General features: G+C 53.6%; 6 non-coding genes across 6 annotated transcripts; all 6 read left to right on the top strand.

Annotated features, from left to right (window-relative positions):
- Positions 1-1,901: 1,901 nt before the first annotated feature.
- Trnae-cuc (transfer RNA glutamic acid (anticodon CUC)) lies at positions 1,902-1,973 on the top strand. The gene has a single exon. It is a non-coding gene; the product is annotated as a tRNA-Glu (tRNA).
- A 374-nt stretch (positions 1,974-2,347) lies between these two features.
- Positions 2,348-2,419, top strand: Trnah-gug (transfer RNA histidin (anticodon GUG)). The gene has a single exon. It is a non-coding gene; the product is annotated as a tRNA-His (tRNA).
- Positions 2,420-9,199: 6,780 nt separating this feature from the next.
- On the top strand, positions 9,200-9,281 carry Trnal-uag (transfer RNA leucine (anticodon UAG)). Its single transcript has one exon. It is a non-coding gene; the product is annotated as a tRNA-Leu (tRNA).
- An 80-nt stretch (positions 9,282-9,361) lies between these two features.
- Positions 9,362-9,443, top strand: Trnal-cag (transfer RNA leucine (anticodon CAG)). Its single transcript has one exon. It is a non-coding gene; the product is annotated as a tRNA-Leu (tRNA).
- A 282-nt stretch (positions 9,444-9,725) lies between these two features.
- Positions 9,726-9,797, top strand: Trnae-cuc (transfer RNA glutamic acid (anticodon CUC)). Its single transcript has one exon. It is a non-coding gene; the product is annotated as a tRNA-Glu (tRNA).
- Positions 9,798-10,171: 374 nt separating this feature from the next.
- On the top strand, positions 10,172-10,243 carry Trnah-gug (transfer RNA histidin (anticodon GUG)). Its single transcript has one exon. It is a non-coding gene; the product is annotated as a tRNA-His (tRNA).
- The last annotated feature ends 4,781 nt before the right edge of the window (positions 10,244-15,024 follow it).

The raw sequence follows: 15,024 nt of genomic DNA, 5'->3' as shown, positions 1-15,024 counted from the left end.
GTCGACAAGACGACACCTTAGAACATCGTTTCGTGTGCCTGAGGTCACAGTCGACTTGGAACATTGCCGCCAGGATGCTCGCACTTGTCAACCGCACCAGCGCTGCAAGTTTTTCTGCGGACACGGCTTTGATCCCGGACTTTCAACCGTATCCGTCTACGAAGCGTGCAGCCACTGCATGGCTCGTGGCGCACACTGTGTTCGCCATCTTGCACTTGCGACTTACGGACGACTATGCTTATCTGGTTTATTTATCCACGCAACATGACCTCACTAAAACCAGGAAAGACTACCACACACTCTTTGCCAATTTTCTGCAAATTGCTATCGCATTTGCCCACGACAAACTGTTGTAATCGACACTTCACTGCTGCGACCTTTTATTTTGTTCTGTTTTGCATTGTTTCCGGGTCCGGAAACATAGTTCATGCACATTGAATGCTACAGGAAAAGTGAATAATCGAACAAGTACGATGCTTACGCTTGTGCAGGACTGCAACGTGGAAATTACGACGAAAAGTTTAACACAGTTTTATCCTGTGTTCGTGTGTGTTTGTGTTTCGGTGTCATTGTGTGATTTCTTTATGTTTTTCTTCATTTTTTTCACCGTCTGGTTCCACCGTCATCGGCGTACCTTCACGGATGCGTTGCGCACGGCGCTGCCACGGAGATGTATTTGGATTTCAGGCATGGAGGATTTTTATTTTCTTTTTAACTCATCGGAGAGAATTGTGTTTCCCTTCTCTTTATCCGCCAGACAGTTCGGAAAGTTCGGGAGTCTACTCATTCCTTTGACATGTGTCGATATTTTTATTTTTTGTGACTTTTTTTATTACTTATTTTAATGGCCGCCACGAAGCATTTTGAACATAATGTCATGGGACGTGTGAAGTGTGTTCCTTTCTTATGACTGAGAGGACTAACGCAGGCAGTATTTGCTTTTTATTCTTTTTTTCAAATTTTATTCTTTCTTTTATTGAGTTTAGGTGAAAAGCGCCTGATGCGCTGTTATTATTTCATTTTTTCATTTTTAATTTATGGCGTGTAGGCGCAAAGCGACTGATTCGCTGTCATTATAGGCATGTACTTTCACTTCAAGAGGATTTTAATTTTCCTTCGATGCTTCGCTAGCGGTGAACAGCCACAAGTAACTTTCCTCGCAGAAATCCAGTATCTCCGATTCCATCCCTTCAACTTGAACATCAACGTCTTCCACAGGACGCCGCTGCTCCAGGAACCATACCGAGAAGTTTACGACTTTCAACTGATTGGACAGTGCAACAATTTGTCTTTTCTGTTTGCAAGAAGCACCGTTTTATTTTATAGCTAAAGAAGCTCGCCGAAGAAGGCGTAATTGGAGAGCGCAAGGACGGGCTATAAGGGGAGTTGGGAGGCCCGAAAATAAAATAAATAAAAAAAAGAAAAAAAAAGTAAAAAAAAAGAAAAAAAGGTTGCCAATTATTACGTCTCACTTTTGTGCCGCTGCGGTGTGTTCTCGTGGGGTAGGACGCAGCTCTTGTGACGCGCGTGTTGTGTAGGTAGCGTGGCCGAGCGGTCTAAGGCGCTGGTTTCAGGCACCAGTCTCTTCAGAGGCGTGGGTTCCAACACCACAGCTGCCAAACGTGTAATGTTTCCTCTGTCGAAGACGGCTGCGCTTATTGCCTGCAAAGAAAACAGCACAACAAGGCGTGAGCTTCTGCTTCGTGAATTGCCGTAGAACAGTGCGTGGTGCAACGACAGGATTTGGAGGCGCCTTTTGCTCTCATCATTGCTGGCGTTCGTCTCCACGAAATGCGTCCGGAGCACGCCGTTCTATAACGCGAGAGAGTGGATTTTTTACAGTTGTCGACAGTTAACCGTGCGTGGTTGCTGCGTTCGCTGGAAGAGCGCTGCCGCCGTTATCCGGTGTGGTCTAGTGGCTAGGATACCTGGCTCTCACCCAGGAGGCCCGGGTTCGATTCCCGGTACCGGAAATGCGCGTTTTTGTTGCTCCTCTCTCGACTTTGCTCGACTGACGCTACGCAGACGCGTGCAGAAAGCCACGTTAAGTATGATTCGTGGCAAAACCTGACGGCGAGAGAGATGCGGCATCCATCCACCTGTTATCCAGCCACATACGGGTACCTGTAGTCAAGAGGCTTGGAGGACTGCAAGACATTGCCACGGAGGTGAATGCAGCTAACCACTGTAGTTAGTGTCCTGACAGCGCAGCAACGTTCATTTGCTCGTATACACGTGATGGAGACCGTGTCTGACACTGCTGTGGCGTACACCTTGGCCTAGGCTTTGCTGTGTATCGCCACTTGCATTCCAGCCAGCTGCTTTCGTGGGTGCCTTCGTGGCCGTGGCCGTGATCGTCTAGTGGTTAGGACATTGCGTTGTGGCCGCAATAACCCAGGTTCGAATCCTGGTCACGGCAATTTTGAAAGTTTTGCCTTACTGCCTTTGCAATAGCGATAGTGCACGAGTACTCGAAATGACAGTGCTCTCTTGGTTTTGTCACTCGTGTTCCGCAGGCCGCAGTTTGCACTACCACTTCCTCACCAACACGTAATGTCGCCTCCCAGAGTCTCTCGATGCTGTCTCCTTAACTACGACAGCTGCAGACAAGTGGCGTCGCTACCATACGGCGGGCACGGCATTTCCTTGTTGTGGATGGCCTAAAGAGACGCTTCCAGTGGAAGAGCAGTGGAAATACATGGCACAGCGATTGCCAAGACACTTACATTTCGGAGTGATCTTTGTACTACAAAGACCCCCTGCGGTTTCGGGGGTTAGAATAGGCCCGCGGTATTCCTGCCTGTTGTAAGAGGCGGCTAAAAGGAGTCTCACACGTTTCGGCCTTATGTGATGGTCCCCTGTCGGGTTTGACCTCCATATCTCAAAATTTTTCCGAAGAGCGAGCCGATTGGGGAAGGGCGCCTTACTTGATGCCTTGTGTCCATGTTGTGTTCAGACCTTTCGCCATCTTATTCGTCGTTGCATTGCAGTCCTGCCCGCTCTCCATCGCTTGGGCATGGATACGCTCCTGCGTACACTTTCTGCCAAACACTGTGCAGGGCCATTTTCTGCACTGACGGCGACCATGGACCACATGTCACCTAACATCCAGCACGGTAGCCAGTCCGTTGTGGTGGGGCCGCCATGTACCCTCTTGGTTGTAGCCCCCTGACAACACAGGGATCGCTCTACTGATGCCTGCGCCGTTAACTCCCCACGTATGCCAAGGAGTAGATGCCCATCTCCCTGGGGCATCGGGACTCCCGGCAATGGCCATCCTGCCAGGTGGCCTTTGCTATGGCTGGGTGGCGCCCGTGGGGAGGGCACTTGGTCGGAGTAGGTGGCATCAGGGTGGATGACACGCAATGAAGCGTGGCACATCTTCTCTTGCTGGTGGCCAGCCACCAGCAGTCTCTAAGCGTTCGAGGGCCCATTTTAAAGGTAACGTTTATGACCCCAAATCGTTCCCCTCCCTCGCCACACCATGGGATGAACGAAAGGCATTGCATGAAAGTGAGACATATTCGCCCAGATATCTTGTCTGTACCAGAGCTGATGGGGAATCTTTTATATCCGTGAAGCCTCAGTTCTTTGTAGAGCATTTAGAGGACAAGTTTGGGGAGGTGGAGGGCTTGTCCAAGATGCGGTCCGGATCGGTGTTGATAAAAACGGCATCCTCCGCCCAGTCGTGGGCCTTGCTCGCTTGTAATAAGCTGGGGGATGTCTCCGTCACTATCACTCCCCATAAAAGTCTGAATATGTTCCAGGGCAGTATCTTCCACAGGGATCTCCTTTTACAGTCCGATGACGAGCTGCGCGCCAACTTGGAGCGCCGAGGTGTCCATTTCGTCCGGCGTGTCCACCGGGGTCCAAGGGATCGTCAAGTTGCCACCGGTGCCTTCATCTTGGCCTTCGAGGGTGACACGTTACCTGCGAAGGTCAAGGTGATGGTGTACCGTTGTGATGTCAAGCCATATATCCCTCCCCCGATGCGGTGCTTCAAGTGTTGGAAGTTCGGCCATATGTCTTCACGCTGTGCTTCCGACCTCGTCTGCCACGATTGCGGTCGACCATCCCATCCTGATCATCCCTGTGCCCCGCCTCCAATCTGTGTGAACTGTGGTGCGCACCATCCGCCTTGCTCGCCAGACTGTCCGATTCTGCAGAAGGAGCGGAAGATCACGGAAATCAAGACTCTCGACCGCCTGACGTACACTGAGGCGAAGCGGAAATATGATCGGCTTCATCCAGTGTGCATGACAGCTTCTTATGCCGCAACTGTCACTCCTGCTACAGTTCCATCCGCTCCAGTCAGCTCTCCGAGTCGAAGTTCCACACCTGCCCCCTTGATGGTGGGGGGCACTAAACCCACTGTTGCTCCTGCTCCATCTACTTCAGGAGTAACACCCCCCCAACCATCGGGGACATCAGTTCCCCCTTCCCAGCCGGAGAAGCGTAAGACTTCTTCGGCTACTCTCGTAAGGAAGGAGTCCCTTGGGGACCTCCCTTCGCAAGTTCCGACCGGTACCAAAGCCGACAGCTGCAAGTGGCTCAAACAACCGCCGGTCCCTGGTCGTCGGGACACACGGTCGTCGTCTGTCCCTGAGACTGACCCAGTGACGCCCTCCCAGCCTGAACCACCAAAGGCACAGCGCGAGAAGCAGAAGAAGAAGAAACTCCCCAAGGCTACCGACATTGCGGTGGCACCCATTCCACCGCTTCCTACAGGCTCTGCGTCTGAGGATGAGGTGGAGATTCTGGCGTCCGCTGAGGACATGGATCTCGCCAGTCCCTCGGACGCAATAGCTGGCTGTTGTACAGGTGGTGAGTCAGTTGCAGCAGGGGCCCCGGAGGCGTAATCTGCCTCCCCAGTCCCTTCACGCCTTTCCCATCCATGGCTAATACCATCCTCCAGTGGAACTGCAGCGGTTTCTTACACCATCAAGCTGAGCTCCGCCAACTTATCAGCCTTCATTCTTTCCTTTGCATTGCTCTGCAGGAAACTTGGTTTCCAGCAATGCGAACCGCCGCCCTCCGTGGCTATCGGGGTTATTTTAAGAACCGGGCAGCTTATGAAAGAGTGTCTGGTGGCGTCTGCATATATGTCCTTAACTCTCTTCACAGCGAGTTTGTACCTCTACAAACAGCTTTAGAGGCTGTCGCTGTTCGGGTGTGGACGCCACAGGCTATTACCGTCTGCAGTATTTACCTTCCACCGGATGGTGCTGTCGCACAGCATGTCCTGGCTGCTCTGATAGCCCAACTGCCGCCACCTGTCTTGTTGCTGGGCGATTTCAATGCCCACAACCCTCTATGGGGTGAGACTGTCTCCGATGACCGCGGTCGTGCCGTGGAGCATTTGTTGGCTCAGCTCGACCTTAGCCTCTTGAACACCGGTGCTCCCACGCATTTCAGTGTGGCCCATGGCTCGTTCTCGACCATCGATCTCTCTCTTTGCAGCCGCGGACTTGTCCCATCCCTCCACTGGAGAGTGCATCCTGACCTGTGTGGTAGTGACCATTTTCCCATCTATTTGTCACTGCCCCAGCGTCATTCTTCTGGGCGCCTGCCCCGCTGGGCTCTCCACAGGGCTGACGGGCTGGGTTTTACTTCTGCGGCAACCATTGAGTCTCCCCCACGGGGTGACATTGACGAGGTGGTCCGTGTCTTAACCACGTCAATCATTTCGGCGGCCGAGGCTGCCATCCTCCGCTCTTCTGGACTCCCTCGGAGGAAGGCTGTACCCTGGTGGTCGCCGGAGATTGCTGAGGCTATTCGCGACCGTAGGAGGGCCCTCCAGCCTCATAGGCGGCACCCGTCTCTCGAGACACTCATCGCCTATAAGAGGCTCCGTGCCTTCGCCCGTCGTCTTATTACACGGCGTAAGCAGGAGTGCTGGGAGAGGTACGTCTCATCCCTGGGCTCCCGTGTCTCCCCCTCGCTCGTGTGGTCCCGGATACGGCGGATTTATGGACACCAGACCCCTATGGGTGGCCCTGGGATCTCCTTGGATGGCGCTGTCTGCACGGACAATGCCGCCATTGCTGAACACCTTGCTGCGCACTTTGCTAAGAGCTCTGCGACTGCAACTTATCCAAAATGGTTCAAATGGCTCTGAGCACTATGGGACTCAACTGCTGTGGTCATAAGTCCCCAAGAACTTAGAACTACTTAAACCTAACTAACCTAAGGACAGCACACAACACCCAGCCATCACGAGGTAGAGAAAATCCCTGACCCCGCCGGGAATCGAACCCAGGAACCCGGGTGTGGGAAGCGAGAACGCTACCGCACGACCACGAGATGCGGGCTGCAACTTATCCCCCCGCCTTTCGCTCTCTCAAGGAGCGAGCCGAGCAGACGCCGTTATCGTTCCGCACACGTCGTTCTTAAAAATACAATGCTCCTTTCAGCGAGAGGGAATTCCTCGCCGCCCTCGCCGATTGCCCTGATACAGCACCAGGACCGGACTGCATCCATACACAGATGCTGAAGCATCTCTCCAGGGACTGCCAGCGACACATCCTCGCCATCTTTAACCGCATTTGGAGCGAGGGCGTGTTCCCGTCGCAATGGCGTGAGGGTCTTATTGTCCCCATCTTGAAGCCCGGTGCGGACCCACTGGCGGTGGACAGCTATCGTCCCATTACCCTCACCAACGTTTTGTGCAAATTGCTCGAACGTATGGTGGCGCGGCGTTTGTGTTGGGTCCTTGAGTTGCGCGGTCTCCTCGCTCCATCCCAGGGTGGCTTCCGTCGGGGCCGGTCTGCCACGGACAATTTGGTGCGGCTGGAATCTGCTATCCGTACGGCCTTTGCCCGACGTCAGCATCTCGTTGCTGTATTTTTCGATCTGCGGAAGGCCTTTGACACCACATGGAGGCATCACATCCTTGCTACGTTGCATGAGTGAGGTCTTCGTGGTCGGCTCCCGGCTTTTCTTCAAACCTTTTTATTGCGCCGCTCTTTCCGGGTGCAAGTCGGTGCCGCCTCTAGTTCATCTTATATACAGGAAAATGGGGTCCCGCAGGGCTCGGTGTTGAGCATCTCCTTATTTCTAGTGGCCATTAATGGTCTGGCTGCAGCCGTGGGGTCGTCGGTGTCTCCTTCTTTGTATGCCGACGACTTCTTCATCTCCTTTAGCTCCATGACTACAGGAGTCGCCGAACGCAGGCTGCAAGTAGCCGTTCGCAAGGCAGCATCATGGGCTCTGACTCATGGTTTTCAGTTCTCTGCAGCCAAGACTCGAGTTATGCACTTCTGCATGCGTCGGATGGTCCACCCTCATCCTGAACTTTACCTCAATGGGCACCTGCTTGAAGTGGTGGAAACTTGCCGCTTCTTAGGACTCGTGTTTGATGACCGGCTCACATGGGTTCCTCATATTACTCAGCTGAAGCAAAAGTGCTGGCGGCACCTCAACGCCCTCCGCTGCCTCAGCCACACTTCTTGGGGTGCGGATCGCTGCACGTTGTTGCGATTGTACAGAGCCCTTGTGCAGTCCAGGCTTGATTATGGGAGCCTGGCCTATGGGTCTGCATCGCCCTCAGTGTTGAAGTTGTTAGACCCCATACACCACTGTGGGGTTCGGCTTGCAACTGGCGCTTTTCGTACGAGCCCCGTGGATAGTCTACTGGTGGAGGCCGGGGTTCCCCCGCTGCGGATTCACCGCCATAGGCTGCTCGCCGACTATGCTGTCCATGTGCATTGCTCGCCGGACCATCCCAATCGTCGCCTGCTTTTCCCTGTCACGGTCCTCCATCTGCCCGAACGGCGACCTTGGTCTGGGCTTTCCATAGCTGTCCGCGTCCAGTCCCTGCTGTCAGAACTGGGCTCATTCCCTCTTCTGCCTCCCTTCCGGGTCCGTGCACCTACGCCTCCCTGGTGTTTGCCCCGTCCGTCCGTCCGTCTGGACTTGGCACAGGGACCCAAGGACTCGGTTCCGCCTGTGGCCCTCCGTCGCCGTTTTCTTGCGCTCCTCGCCTCATTTCCGGGCTGTGAGACTGTCTACACTGATGGTTCCCTGGTTGATGGTCGCACTGCCTACGCTTTTGCTCATGCTGCCCATGTTGAACAGCGCTCCTTGCCGGCTAGCTGCAGTATTTTTACTGCAGAGCTGGTGGCCATATTGCGCGCTCTCGAGCTTATGCGTTCCTGCTCAGGTACGTCCATCGTCATCTGCAGTGACTCCCTGAGCAGCCTCCAGGCCATCGACCGCTGCTATCCCTCTTCTCCTCTGGTGTCCTCTATTCGGGAGTCTGTTTCCACCATTACCCGCTCTGGTCGTTCGGTGCTTTGGTTTGGACGCCAGGTCACGTTGGCATCCCGGGGAACGAACGTGTTGACAGGCTGGCCAAAGGGGCGATCGACGCCCCAGCTTTGGAGATCGGCCTTACGGCTCGCGACTAGCGGCTGGTGTTGCGCCGTAAGGTGCTTGGGATGTGGGCTGCTAAGTGGCGTGGCATGACAGCCCCGAATAAACTGCGGGCTGTCAAGGAGACGACCGATGTGTGGCGTTCCTCCCTGCGGGCTTCTCGCAGGGACTCTGTAATCCTGTGTCGGCTGCGCATCGGCCATACCTACCTGACGCACGGCCATCTTTTGCGTCACGAGGATCCCCCCCTGTGTCGGTGTGGGTCCCGGCTGACAGTCGCCCACATTTTATTGGAGTATCCCCGACTGCGCACCCTCCGGCAGTCTTTTAATCTCCCAGGCACTTTGCCTTTGCTTTTATGTGACGATGCCTCCACGGCTGACAATGTTTTACATTTTATCCGTGATAGTCCTTTTTATGGTTCCATTTAGGTGGTCCTGCACCTTTCCCTTTCTGTGTCTTTTGTCCTCGCGTCTCTCAATATTTGTTGCTATTTTGGTGTGTCGTCGGATGGTTGACTCTTTTCCTTTTTTTTGTTCTTGTGGTCAGTCAACCAGTCTCCGGCCATCTTCTTTTCTTCTGTTTCTTTCTGTCTGGTGTTCGTCTGTACTCTTCTTTTCTGTAGTGTTCGTTGCCTAATTTGTGTTCTTTAGTGCCTGGGGGGGGGGGAGTCTCCTTCCCCTTGGGGTTTTATCTGCTCCGCTACTTTATGTCTCGCCTGTTTTTGGAATTGGGGACTGATGACCTTAGCTGTTTAGTCCCCCTTAAACATACCAACAACCACCTTTGTACTACAAAGGAAACGTTTCGCCGCTCATGCTCCAGTGGTAACGTGGCCGAGCGGTCTAAGGCGCTGGTTTTAGGCACCAGTCTCTTCGGAGGCGTGGGTTCGAATCCCACCGTTGCCAATTTTTACGTCTCACTTTTGTGCCGCTGCGGTGTGTTCTCGTGGCGTAGGACGCAGCTCTTGTGACGCGCGTGTTGTGTAGGTAGCGTGGCCGAGCGGTGTAAGGCGCTGGTTTCAGGCACCAGTCTCTTCAGAGGCGTGGGTTCCAACCCCACAGCTGCCAAACGTGTAATGTTTCCTGTGTCGAAGACAGCTGCGCTTATTGCCTGCAAAGAAAACAGCACAACAAGGCGTGAGCTTCTGCTTCGTGAATTGCCGTAGAACAGTGCGTGGTGCAACGACAGGATTTGGAGGCGCCTTTTGCTCTCATCATTGCTGGCGTTCGTCTCCACGAAATGCGTCCGGAGCACGCCGTTCTATAACGTGAGAGAGTGGATTTTTTACAGTTGTCGTCAGTTAACCGTGCGTAGTTGCTGCGTTCGCTGGAAGAGCGCTGCCACTGTTATCCGGTGTGGTCTAGTGGCTAGGATACCTGGCTCTCACCCAGGAGGCCCGGGTTCGATTCCCGGTACCGGAAATGCGCGTTTTTGTTGCTCCTCTCTCGACTTTGCTCGACTGACGCTACGCTGACGCGTGCAGAAAGCCACGTTAAGTATGATTCGTGGCAACACCTGACGGCGAGAGAGATGCGGCATCTATCCACTTGTTATCCAGCCACATACGGGTACCTGTAGTCAAGAGGCTTGGAGGACTACAAGACATTGCCACGGAGGTGAATGCAGCTAACCACTGTAGTTAGTGTCCTGACAGCGCAGCAACGTTCATTTGCTCGTATACACGTGATGGAGACCGTGTCTGACACTGCTGTGGCGTACACCTTGGCCTAGGCTTTGCTGTGTATCGCCACTTGCATTCCAGCCAGCTGCTTTCGTGGGCGCCTTCGTGGCCGTGGCCGTGATCGTCTAGTGGTTAGGACATTGCGTTGTGGCCGCAATAACCCAGGTTCGAATCCTGGTCACGGCAATTTTGAAAGTTTTTACTTGCTGCCGTTGCATTGGCGATAGTGCACGAGTACTCGAAATCACAGTGCTCTCTTGATTTTGTCACTCGTGTTCCGCAGGCCGCAGTTTGCACTATCACTTCCTCACCAACACGTAATGTCGCCTCCCAGAGCGCAGACGTCCGCTGCTCTCTGTAGTCGAAAAGGGCAGTTGTTAGAGGTGCGATGGATTGGATGAACAGCCAGTCCCAGCAGAACAGGAAGCTGTGGCGTGCACTGTTTCTACAAATGCTAGGAACACTGGCGCCCAAAGCAGCGCTGGTGTTGTGACCGAGCGGTCTAGGGCGCTGGTTTTTATTTGAGGTCACATGTCTGTGTGGCCATTTCGTTCATGGAGCGCTATGTAGCAAGAACATTACTGTAATGGCCAGACAGTAGAGTATAGGGTTTCAACTAGCCAACAACTTGCGAGTGATTGTGTAAGACACTTTTTCCTTTGTCTCGTTCTCTCGGTTTGTTTACTCATTCAGATACAATGGACAATCGCGGAAGGAGGCAGCATGCTCACCAATGCAGTTGATAGTGTGGATGAGGAGATCGACAATCGCCCTCATGAGCATCTCTACCACAGGTTACACATTTGGCATCCCTACCATAGGTTATACATTTGGCCATGTGTCGACAGGACATGTTAATGTTGTTGTAACAATGACACTGGTAGTAGTGCATCTGGTTCAGAATGTATGGTCGGACTGTGATAACTTCGTAGCCTGCTTTGATGTTTGACTGAAGCACCATTCTATCAAAGGTGAGAGAAAGAGAGCCTATGGGCACTAAGGATGTATCTACCGTTTTCAGCACCCAATGGACTCCAATACCACACTGATCAGAGGGGTATCTTTGGATTTCTGTCTGAGTCAGACCATTCAGCAGCCTTGTGTAAAGAACACCATGGGAAGAATTCAGCATGTGAAAGGCCTCAACATGAACAGTATAGTTGTAGAGGAGCAAAGCTGCAGGCAGTCGTTGTGCTTGAAAATCAGAAGCAGTCTCCAATTTAAAGTTCTAATGCATAAACAAGATCAGAATTTTACAGGGCTGGCAACTGCATCATTACCTTTTTGAATAATAAACGGATTTAGCATAGCAAAGGACTTAACGTCTTCAGTATACGAAATCATGAGGAACCATGATGCAGCTGGAAGTGTCAGTGAATCATTAGCCTCACTCCATTTATGTTTAGTACACACTGATTGTGTAGAAGATGATTGGCTCATTGCAAGAAAATTCCCCATGATTGCCAGCAGCCACACGCTCCTTCCAACTGGGGTCCTCCTCAGAGAGGGGGGCGGGGGGGGGGGGCACACCCGCTTTAGTTGATTGTTCACACCTAACCTCCTGAATACCTGACACAAGGACCAATTGACAATTTGGGAAGGTAGCAGCTCAGGCAACCACCCCCTCCCTCCCCCCACCGCCGGGCCTGGTCTGTTCAAGGGGGTACATGCAAACCCGACCCAGGGCTGGGTATTATGTGTTACACTGTCATGTAGTATGCGTCAGACATAAATGAAAGTCAAAAGGGTTGAGGTCAGGAGAGCTTGGAGGCCATGGAATTGGTGAAATGTGCAGGAGCTCCATCGTGCATGAACCACATGTTGTGTCGTACTTGTAAAGGTCCCCCCTGTGGGATCGGGGGTTAGAATAGGCCCGCGGTATTCCTGCCTGTCGTAAGAGGCGACTAAAAGGAGTCTCAAATGTTTCGGCCTTATATGATGGTCCCCTCTCGGGTTTGACCTCCATCTTTCTACATTATTCCGAAGAGCGAGCCAATTGGGGAAGGGCGCCTTACATGGTGCACTGTATCCATCGAGCGTTTAGACCTTTAGCCGGCTTTTTCGTCGTTGCACTGGTGTCCCGCTCGTTTTCCGTCTCTTGAGCGAGGATACGTCCCTGGGTGCGATTCCCACGCTGCAATCTGCAGTGTTTCTTTTACCTGCGACGACGACCTTGGACAGTTTTGCACCTAAGATCCAGCACGGTAGCCAGCCCGTTGTGGTGGGGCCGCCATGTACCCTCTTGATTGTAGCCCCCTGACAACACAGGGATCGCTCTACTGATGCCTGCGCCGTTAACTCCCCACGTATGCCAAGGAGTAGATGCCCATCTCCTTGGGGCATCAGGACTCCCGGCAATGGCCGTCCTGCCAGGTGGCTATTGCTGTCGCTGGGTGGCGCCCGTGGGGAGGGCCCTTGGTCGGAGTAGGTGGCATCAGGGCGGATGACCCGCAATGAAGCGTGGTACATCATCTCTCGCTGGTGGGCCTCCACCAGCAGTCTCTAAGCGATCAAGGTCTAACCTCAACGGCAGGAAGTACGAACCACGATCATTTCCCTCCCTGGCCACTCCATGGGAGGAACGTATGGCAAAAGAAGGCAGTGGAGACTATTCCCCCCGGTTCCTTGTGTGTACGCGAGTTGATGGGGAATTGTTTATGTCAACCAAGCCCCAGTTTTTTGTGGAGCATTTAGAGGACAAGTTCGGGGAGGTGGAGGGCTTGTCCAAGATGCGCTCTGGTTCTGTGCTCATCCAAACGGCATCCTCTGCCCAGTCACGGAGGTTGCTCAATTGTGACAAGTTGGGGGATATTTCAGTTAGCATCACGCCGCATAAGAGTCTCAACATGGTCCAGGGTATTATATTCCACAGGGATCTTCTTCTGCAGTCCGACGATGAATTACGCGCCAACCTCGAACGACGAGGTGTTCACTTTGTCTGGCGCGTCCATCGGGGTCCGAGGGATAATCAGGTAGCCACCGGTGCCTTCATCTTGGCCTTTGAGGGTGATGTATAACCCGAAAAGGTTAAGGTGATGGTTTACCGTTGTGATGTGAAGCCATATATCCCTCCTCCGATGCGGTGTTTTAAATGCTGGAAGTTCGGCCACATGTCATCTCGTTGTACTTCCAGCATCACGTGTCGGGATTGTGGACGTCCTTCGCATCCTGATACTCCATGTGCCCCGCCTCCTATCTGTGTTAACTGCAGAGAACACCATTCCCCCTGCTCGCCGGACTGTCGGATCTTCCAGAAGGAAAGGAAGATAATGCAATATAAGAACCTGGACCGCCTGACCTACACCGAGGCAAGGCGGAAGTTTGAACGGCTACATCCTGTTCCCATGCCGTCCACCTATGCTGCTGCTGCAACACCTGTTCGAACCTCTTCAGTGTCGTCCCCAACAGTTCGGACTCAGCTCTGTCAGAATTCACCGGCCCCCTTGGTTGTGGGGGGCACTTCACTCCCTTTTGCTCCTGCTCCATCTACTTCAGGAGCAACACCACCCCAACCGCCGGGGACATCTGTTCCCCCTTCACAGCCGGAGAAGCGTGAGCCTTCTTCGGCTCCTCTCGCCCGGAAGGGGTCCCTTGGGGCCCTCCCATCCCAGGCTTTGCCCAGTGCCAAAGCGGACACCCGCAAGTTTGCCAAAAACCCACCGGTCGCTGGTCGTAGGGCGTCGCGGTCGTCTTCAGTCCCTGAGACTGACCCAGTGAGGCCCTCCCAGCCAGAACCACCAAAGGATCAGCGTGCAAAGCAGTCGAAGAAAAAGGCTCCCAAGAATCCTGAAATTGCGGTGGCACCTGTCCCACCGCAACCTTCTCCCTCTGCGTCCGAAGATGAGGTGGAGATTCTGGCATCCGCTGAGGACCTGGATCTCGCCAGTCCCTCGGACGCAATGGATTGCTGTAGTACAGGTGGTGATTCAGTAGCAGCAGGGGCCCCGGAGGCGTAATCTGCCTCCCCAGTCCCTTCACGCCTTTCCCATCCATGGCCAATACCATCCTCCAGTGGAACTGCAGCGGTTTCTTCCACCATCTAGCTGAGCTCCGCCAACTTATCAGCCTTCACCCTTTCTTCTGCATTGCTCTCCAGGAAACTTGGTTTCCAGCAATGCCAACCCCCGCCCTCCGTGGCTATCGAGGTTATTATAAGAACCGAGCAGCTTATGAAAGGGTGTCTGGTGGCGTCTGCATATATGTCCTTCACACTCTGCACAGCGAATCTGTCCCTCTCCAGACGCCTTTAGAGGCTGTCGCTGTACGCGTGTGGACGCCACAGGCTGTTACCGTCTGCAGTCTTTACATTCCACCGGATGGTGATGTCTCGCAGCATGTCCTGGCTGCACTGGTCGCCCAATTGCCGCCACCTTTCTTGCTATTGGGCGACTTCAACGCCCATAACCCTCTGTGGGGTGGGTCAGTGGCAACAGGTCGAGGCGCCATCGTTGAGCATTTATTGTCGCAGCTCGATCTCTCGCTGCTAAATGATGGTGCCTTCACACACTTCAGTGTGGCGCATGGCACCTACTCCGCCGTTGACCTTTCAATCTGTAGCCATAGCCTCTTACCGTCTGTCCAATGGAGTGTGCATGACGACCTGTGTGGTAGTGACCACTTTCCGCTCTTTTTGTCACTACCACAGCGTCACTCTTCTGGGCGCCCTAGCAGATGGGCTATGAATAAGGCTGACTGGGACTTGTTCTCCTCCACTGCCGCTTTTGAGCCTCTCTACTGATGACATTGATGCGGTGGTTCAATCGGTCACCACCGGCATCGTTACTGCCGTCGCATCTGCCATTCGCCGTTCTTCTGGGTCCCCTCGGCGGAAGGCTGTGCCTTGGTGGTCGCCTGAGATCGCTGAAGTGATTAAAGATCGCCGGCGGACGCTCCAGCGTCACAAGCGACATCCCTCCATAGACCACCTTATCGCCTTCAAACGGCTGCGTGTGCGGGCCCGCCGCCTT

The sequence above is a fragment of the Schistocerca nitens genome, chromosome 1 (genome assembly GCF_023898315.1).
Source record: "Schistocerca nitens isolate TAMUIC-IGC-003100 chromosome 1, iqSchNite1.1, whole genome shotgun sequence".
Lineage (NCBI taxonomy): Eukaryota > Metazoa > Arthropoda > Insecta > Orthoptera > Acrididae > Schistocerca > Schistocerca nitens.
Note: the sequence above shows the minus strand (reverse complement) of the source record. Positions and strands in the feature narration are given on the sequence as shown.